This window comes from Halyomorpha halys, unplaced genomic scaffold, assembly GCF_000696795.3.
Source record: "Halyomorpha halys isolate HHAL.00 unplaced genomic scaffold, Hhal_1.1 Scaffold1839.1, whole genome shotgun sequence".
NCBI classification, from domain to species: Eukaryota; Metazoa; Arthropoda; class Insecta; order Hemiptera; family Pentatomidae; genus Halyomorpha; species Halyomorpha halys.
The window spans coordinates 60,147-68,485 of NW_027115742.1; the positions used below are offsets into that span (position 1 = coordinate 60,147).

General features: G+C 28.9%; 1 protein-coding gene across 1 annotated transcript in view; it reads right to left on the reverse strand.

Moving 5' to 3' along the window:
- LOC106690718 (lysosomal proton-coupled steroid conjugate and bile acid symporter SLC46A3) overlaps positions 1-5,954 on the reverse strand; it is a 25,185-nt gene extending 19,231 nt beyond the window's left edge. Inside the window, exon 1 of the mRNA XM_014436243.3 lies at positions 5,702-5,954. The gene's annotated coding sequence lies outside the window, so the exon portion shown is untranslated. The remainder of the gene's footprint in view (positions 1-5,701) is intronic.
- Between the last annotated feature and the right edge of the window lie 2,385 nt (positions 5,955-8,339).

Consider the following 8,339-nt stretch of genomic DNA (forward strand, 5'->3'; position numbering starts at 1 on the left):
TCTCCTCATATACATCATCCACAGTCAACCATCTCCTCCTCATATTCAAATATTTTTTATTTAAGATAAGTACTTTTTATATAAACAAATTAAAATTTTCAAAATGCTCAATATTTGCTTTTTTAAATACTGTATTTAAAATAATAATTAAAATAAATTTTAACTAGGTCTGCCTAATAGTCAGTTTAAAATTTCATTTAAGACAAATTACTGTTTTTATTTTTTTAAATTTCATACAACTTTGAGCAAGGAAATAAATTGCATTATAAATTAAAAATTAATTAAAAAAAAAAAAGAACCATGTTACTTCTTCAACTCAATAATAAAATATCAATGATATATTAATTTTTTTCTGTTTGCAAACACAAAGAATTGTACACAAAATGTTTAATAAATTAAAATTCATGGATTATCGAATTTATTAGATGACCCTAGGAATTTGTATCAAATTTAGAAGATTAGTTTTGAGTTTCAATACTGAAAACATATTTGTGTCAAGGTGTAAAAACTGGAAAAAATTTTAAAAATGAAAATGGTTTTTTTTTACAAGAAAATCTTTAAAAAACAACATCTTTGAACAGTTGAACAAACATTAGTCAAAAACTATATAAATGCTCATAAAACCAACATAGAAATAATAAAAACATTTATTAGTTTTTGAATGTCAATTAGGATAAATATATACTTTGAGTGTAATAACCTTAGTTATGATTCATAGTTACATACTGTATACTAATGTGTAAAAATATAGAGTTTTAAAATTAAAAGCTATTTTAATTTTAATTGTGGATCATAATTGTTTATATTGACTTTAGCAAACATTGTCTGTTTGCCTACTGGAATTTTTTTATTGGAACAATGTAACATATTGATAATTTTATTTTATCTGAAGGTCTTCTTTCTTCCTGTTTAAACACTTATTTATTTTTTCCTTTTTCATATTAAAATTTTTGAGCAGTAGTTTTTTTAATAAAATTACAATTGAACAAATAAAAAAAAACAAGAAACATATTGATGATCTATAAACAAAAAATATTTATGAGATATAATTTATAAAGAGATTTACTAAATAATGTACACCAAAAAAAATTATAAAGAAGATGGTTGAGGGTGCGGTCAAAAGAAAACAAAAAATAGTTGTTAACTAATTTTTGGTTGTTTTTTTTACCGCACCCATGACCATCATCTTCATATGTTTTTTTATGTTAATAACAAAAAAAAAAATGAAGTAAGTTAAGATATTTGGATGTAAATATTATTTTTGTTTAAAATCAAATTTTAAACAGAATAGATAAAAAACATAACAGAGGGAATAAAGTTTTGAAATATCATTCAGATCATCTTAAATATCAAATTAAATTACTGATAAAAATTTTATAAAAAAGGCTTTTATACTAACAGATGAAGCATATTTAAAATACGTAAAAAAATTGTGTGCAAAAATGTTTACAAAATAACTTTTATTCCTACAGATATATTACAATAATAATATCTGACTTGGGTCCATTAATAATTAAATGGCAGTAAGAAGACCAAAATGTTAAAAAGATAGAAAAAAACATTAAAAAAATTGGAATGATAACAGATATTTTGAAACAATAAATAGGGAAAATAGCAATAATAATGAAGATGAAAATTAATCATTGGCATTTATTAAAATATATCCCTGGGATGACTGATGAAATTATTAATGCAATTTAGAAACAAGAAAATGTAAATTTGAAATTCAGAGTTTATAATATCAAAAATTAGATAAATTTATAAGAAATTTGAAGGATAAAATAGAGAAGGAAAATAAACAAAATGTAATTTATCAATTGTGAAGAATGTAAAAATAAGTTTTATACAGGACAGATGTCACAATATTTTAAAAGCAGGATGAATCAGCATAAAAGCAATATTAAAAACCGAAAAATGATAAAGCTATGGCAATAGCAAAACATGGCATAAATAATAATCATCATTTTGTTTTTGAATATGAAATATATGGAATTGTTTTATATAAACAAACTTCCATAAAACATAAATAAAAAATTTAATGTTTAAAATTAAAAGATGCATGCCTAGAAGATACATTAACTAACACAGTAATGGACTAATAATAAAGAATACATATTACCATAGTTGTCAACCAAAATAAAAACATAATTTAAAAAATACAAAGTAAATAGAAAAACCGTAAAAACATTCTTTCCAACCTTATAATAAATATATAAGAAGATGGTCAGGGTTGCGGTCAAAAGAGAAATAAAAATAGTATACAACTATTTATTTTCCGACGTTTCGCCCCACTTTGCAGGGCTTCATCAGGGCTAAAAAGATACAAAATGATATAATGATGTTACTTGTTTTTATTCTTAGCATTGTATCTTATCTTTGTATTTTTATTCTTATCATTGTATCATTTTGTATCTTTTTAGCCCTGATGAAGCCCTGCATAGTGGGGCGAAACGTCGGAAAATAAATAGTTGTAAACTATTTTAGTTTCTCTTTTGACCGCAACCCTGACCATCTTCTTATATATCAATTTTTACAGTCAACTATATATACATACTTATAATAAATAGTTTTTTTTATTATTTTGTGCCTTTTTGACCACCACTCGGACTATCTGCCTACAATCTGTAGGAATGTGTAGTACAGAGTAGGGGCATAAAGTAAAGTGGTAATTTTTAACATAATAGACTTTACAATAATATGAAACAAACATTCATTATAATGTATATATGTATATATAGTTGACCGTAAAAATTGATATATAAGAAAATGGTCAGGGTTGCGGTCAAAAGTGAAACAAAAATAGTTGTAAACTTAAAAAAAACTGATCATCTTCTTATATATTAATTATAATGGTTTTGAGGCCAATTTTAGATATTTATGATTTGTAGGTTTCATAAGTAATCTAAGGCATAAAGACAAATAAGAGAGATCCAATTATGAAGGAAAAATTGATAAAATATTTTATATAACTTGTCTAAGGAATAGACACATAAAGAATAAAGTAAATCATAGCTAATTTGAATAGAAGTAAAAGTTTAATTAATTTTGTTTTAATGAATATGCATATGACATTTGTTTATCGGAATGACATATAGAAATAAATCAGTAAAACTATTGTTGTCATAGGCTTGATAATGGGTAAGAAGAGTCCAAGACATTCTCAAAAGAGTTGAAACAAAATATTTAAAAGTATCAAAGGGTACAATTTTTTTTATGTAATATACGATATTAATATAATATATAAATTATTGACCATATGTAAATTGGAAGATGGTCCGGGTTGTGGTAAAAAAAAAAAAAAAAATAGATTCGACTATTTATTAAAATCTGACCTACTCTAAAAGTCATCAATAGGGCTAATAAAATAAAAAGATACAGAGAAGGTACAGCTAATACAAGAGAACAAAACTGGTGTTTAGAAAAAGCATAGATAAATTTGAAGTTATAAAAAGACATTCATATAAACAACATCCACAAAACATAAATCAAAAAGTTTAAAGTTTAAAATTTAAAGATGCATGCCTAGAAGATATATTAACTAACACATTTATGGATTAATAATAAAGAATAAATATTACCAAAACAAATCTATTAACTAACCAAACAGATCTATTAACAAACCAAAAAGATATATTAACAAACAAAGTTCATTATTAATTACTAATCCTGTGATAACACACAAAGTAACATTAAATTTAAGTTTAAAAATAGCCTGAATCAATTCAAAACAATTAAAGCAAAAATAACTATCTTCTTTTAAAGTTAATTGAGCAAAGTAAGTAAAAATAAACATAAAATTAGAGGTAGTGTAGTAACAGTTAATTATTAAGATGTTTCTTGAATCCAATAAAAATATACTACTTATCAATATTACTATTTTACTAAATATTTGAAAAGTAGTGGGATCGGAGGTAAGGCACTATGTTCCTATCTTCTTGGCACAGGTTTCAAATCCGGCTGTCACAAATAATTGTTTCTGTTAATCAAGAGGTTGGGTTTTGAAAAGTAACAAAAATTTAAAAAAATAATTTTAAACCCTTGAAAAAGTTAAGTTATTCATATTTGGTTAGTAAAATCATGAATTACTTTTTTCCAAGTCCATTTCTTGAAATAAATCACTTTCTATTGACATAAGTAATAAATTGCCCAATCTACTTGTATCAAGAAGCAATCATACTCCAGAGTTTATTCTTCATTGCTTAAGATTTATTGATCAGAGGAGTAACAGGACTCTGTGGATCACTATAGATCCATCAGGTAAAGATGGCATTGATTACACCATTCCTTCAAAGAAAAATGGTAACAATCACAACTGTAACTCCCTCATGACAGTGGGCATGAGAAAATGGTTGATCTTTGTCATCATTTATGACCAGAAAAGCTAAAGTGATTCATATTTATGCCCTAGGGACTCAAATGAAAAGTATGTTTCTCCATTTAGAGTGAATAGTAGACATCAACTGTTAAACAATTAAAGCAGCGTAGGTTATAACAGAAAACCATGGAAAATAATATAGTTGTGAGTATTTAACCACTTATGCTAAGTGACACTTGTTATAATGTTTCCGAGCTGAAGTGGCTCTATCCATCCTTCCGATGCCAGTATTTTCTAGCTTCCATTCTATTCCAAGTAATTAATACTCAACACCCTCTCCCCCTATATCCTAGAAAACCTGCAATTCAAATTCTCAGTCCAATCCCGTACTACCAGGCATCATTTATCTGACATCTATCATCCACCTTACAGAACTGCTGTGTTTGATAAATCATTTTTTGGCTGAGCTGCATATCTCTGGAACTCCATTCCCTCTACGTATATCATGTACCTATCCTTCCCTCGTTTAAAACCCTTATATTAACTACCTTTTACTTCACCTATCTAATCCAATATTACAGTACAGATATTTTGTAACTACCTTTTTGTTTTGTTTTTTATGTACTTAATCAGCTAGTTTTTTAATTTTTTTCTTTTTATATCTGTATCTAAAATGATTTAAACACTTTTAATATAAGTTATAATTAAGTGTGGCCACAGTGTTTTTTGGCCAATATATTTTATTGTAAAATTAAAATTACCTTTGTAATTGTTCTAAAAGGACCTACCCCCAGAATAATAAACTATTTTTCATTCATTTTTAAATGGACAAGAACCTATCTTGGTTACTACACACAGCATGTTTTCAGAAAAGGTAAAAAATATATGATAATAAAGGACTAAATAAATAGGAGTAGTAATAGAATACATCATATTGTGGTCAAAATAAAAACTAAAACATATAAATAAATAAAAATATACGTTACAACAAACTCTCCCTCTTAATCCAAATCAATTAATTAAAAAAGGTGATTTTCTCAATATAATTCATAATCTTGAAAGTTATAGAACAATATTGTTCATCAAAATATGAAATACCATAAAAATGGAGATTAGATTGTATGAACTGAGCTTGACCCAATGTTCATCCAGAAACATCAGCAACTATAGGGGTAGACAAATTTCAAATTTCAAAGTTGCCTTGTGATTTGATGAAATGTATATAAGAAATAAAAGAACAACTGAAAAAAAGTTTATTGAATCACACAAACATTAAAACAGACATCAATCACCTATTACAATCAGTATCACTTAGTTTTACTGATCACCTCAAGCATAAAGAAATATACAAAAGATTAAAGATATATTTATGAAAATTTTATTCACCTGTCATAAAAATATCACTGTTTACAACAAAATACAAACTGATCCCAGGAATGTGTTTTGATTGAAGAACTACTTCCACGAAATAAAAGAATAAATAACAAAATAGATGACTAATTCAGTATAGAGGGAAATTAATATGAACACTTTAAGAATAGCTAGATCTTCTAGAAACAGCCCCCATAATCATGGACCATAAAATTAAGCCGAATTGTTATCTCCCTTATCATCAGTTTTGTTACTCATATAACAATAATATATATATCCACACCGATAAATTAAGTTTTTTAGGATTCTGGGAAAATATTAATTGAATGAGCAGATGCTTAAACAAAAAAAAAAGTAATTTATTAAATAACTGTGAAATAAGAAACAATAAGAAAATGTATCTTTTGGTTCCAACATCTGGCCAACTTCTCTTATCTCACGTTCCATAACGAACATTACCACAAAGAGGTAGGCCCGGAGAATTGCAAGGAAGTTACTCTTTATTTTAGCAAATCAATCACATCATTCCTTTCTCCCTTCCATAACGTCCAGAAACCTTGTATTGGGTCGAACAAGATGTCCTGAGAGAGTGAGTTAAACAGGTTTTAATGCAGTTAACTGCCGAGACTCGGTACCTGAAGTGTGTATGGAGCTGGCCGATTGGTGATCTTGCATTGAAGAGTCCTCAAAGTCCGGAAGCTTAAATTACTGATTTCAGACGATCAATGGACATATTGATAAAGGAACAATCTGGAAGCTACATCCTGTAAATCTTGATCTATTTACTTACTACCAAGTATGGCCCAGGATAAGATGGTTGATTTTTTCACGCCATCGTCTCAGAAAGACGTGTGTACATGGCCCAAGCGCCGGATGAACAAGTGTATTCCAAGTCGATGTCCCAAATAGTGCAGGGCGTAGAGCCTCCATTACGCGTTTCAGCCAAAATAAATAAATTCTCCTGCGGATCTTGCGGACCAGAAGATGAGATGAGGAACTTCGCAGCAGACGAAGAGGCTGGCCATACCACTGATTCAGCAAAACTGGCGTTGATGTTCTAGCAAATCGTAGACTTCCCAAAAGTGGAAGCTTCTCCACTATATGGTCTGCGTCCAACTGGGAAACTCGTACGGTTTTGATTGAATGATGCCATACAGCCATTGGTTTGCGTGTGGTACGTGATAAAGCGAGCTGGATCAGTACCAAGGAGCTTTCTGAGGCTAATGAATACTCCAAATTTAAACTGGGGGCTCTGATCAGTGAAAATTCTTCTCGGAGATGCAAAATGCGCAATCCATGTGTTATGGTAACACTGTAAGGCTACACTGTAACCTCCCTGGTTTGTCTGTCTATTGTTAATGTTTCATTTGTTTTCCTCTCATTTGTGTTCTAATGTTTATGTCTACATTTAAATTAATAAAAACCTTTCTAAAGGTTCTACTCTGTGATTGATTTATACCTACTTAATTCAAAACACCATGTTTCGAAAATGCCCTGGGGACGTGTCTGCAGCTGTATCAAGTAGAATAGTTGCATTGGATTAGCACGGAAATCAGTCGACCATTATGATATAGATATCTCATGCCTTTCAAATCCAAGTGAACATGCTTGACCAAATGGACATACTTGGGTCTGAAGTTCTTCTTAGAAGTTTCTCACAAAATGGAATAGCACCAGGAAGGGTGAACTTTTTTAACAATAGGTTTTCCTTTGTCTGTAGTTTGCCTAACTCTTTGTCACCTTCCTTTGTGGTGGCTAATTTGGCTGTTTTCGGAATGGAAGAAAAGAGAATACCCTCTTGCCATGGGGGTTAACAATGAAGTAGAAAGGTTGGATACCATAGCGATCCAGAATAGTCCATGCAGATAGTCGGTAGGTGGCATCAGTCTCAGAGAGCATCAATTGGTTATTGGTGGGTAAGGTGGGAGAAAAAAAGTTTTAGGTTGATTCAATCAAGAATAAATAGTAAGTGATAGCATAAGTAGTGTAAGTTAGAGTAGGGAGGTAATAGATATTTATCTGTGAGGAAGCCCATCAAAATTAATTTATTTGTATAGTAAAATTTGTGCAATGTTCAAATAGTAAAGTAACTTCAAAACATAAACTTCAACTTCAAACATATTTGGTCAATTTTTCTTTAATGGAAAAATTAATTTATGCATATAAAATAATTCCAAAGTCTTATGTAATTTTCCCTTTCTCGCAAATCACATGCTTCCTCTTTCCCTTACTCCATTAAGTTTTTAAATTTCTAAAAAGCTAAAAAACTTAAAGTTTGTATGGTGGCAAAATTGTCACCATGGTTTCTTAGCCAATCTACCAACTTATTTACACACAAAAAAAAATTGTTTGTTTGACATCTACTTTCAAAAATCTTTACATTAAAGTTTTGATACTTCACAGAATGATCGATATATCTCCAAAAACCAATCTGTGAATTTGAAGCAGTAGTTGCAATAGTTTCTGTTACTTTCTGAAAATAAACACACACCTTTTATATTTGAATTTAAACTGTAACCAGTAAAAAAAACATTAAGTCTCCTTCTGATTAATTAACGTGTTCTTCTCATTTTTTTTATTAGCAATAGTGAAACTCCTCTAATTAAGATATGACTTAGTTAGATGTTTTTGTAAAAGAGAAATATATATTCAA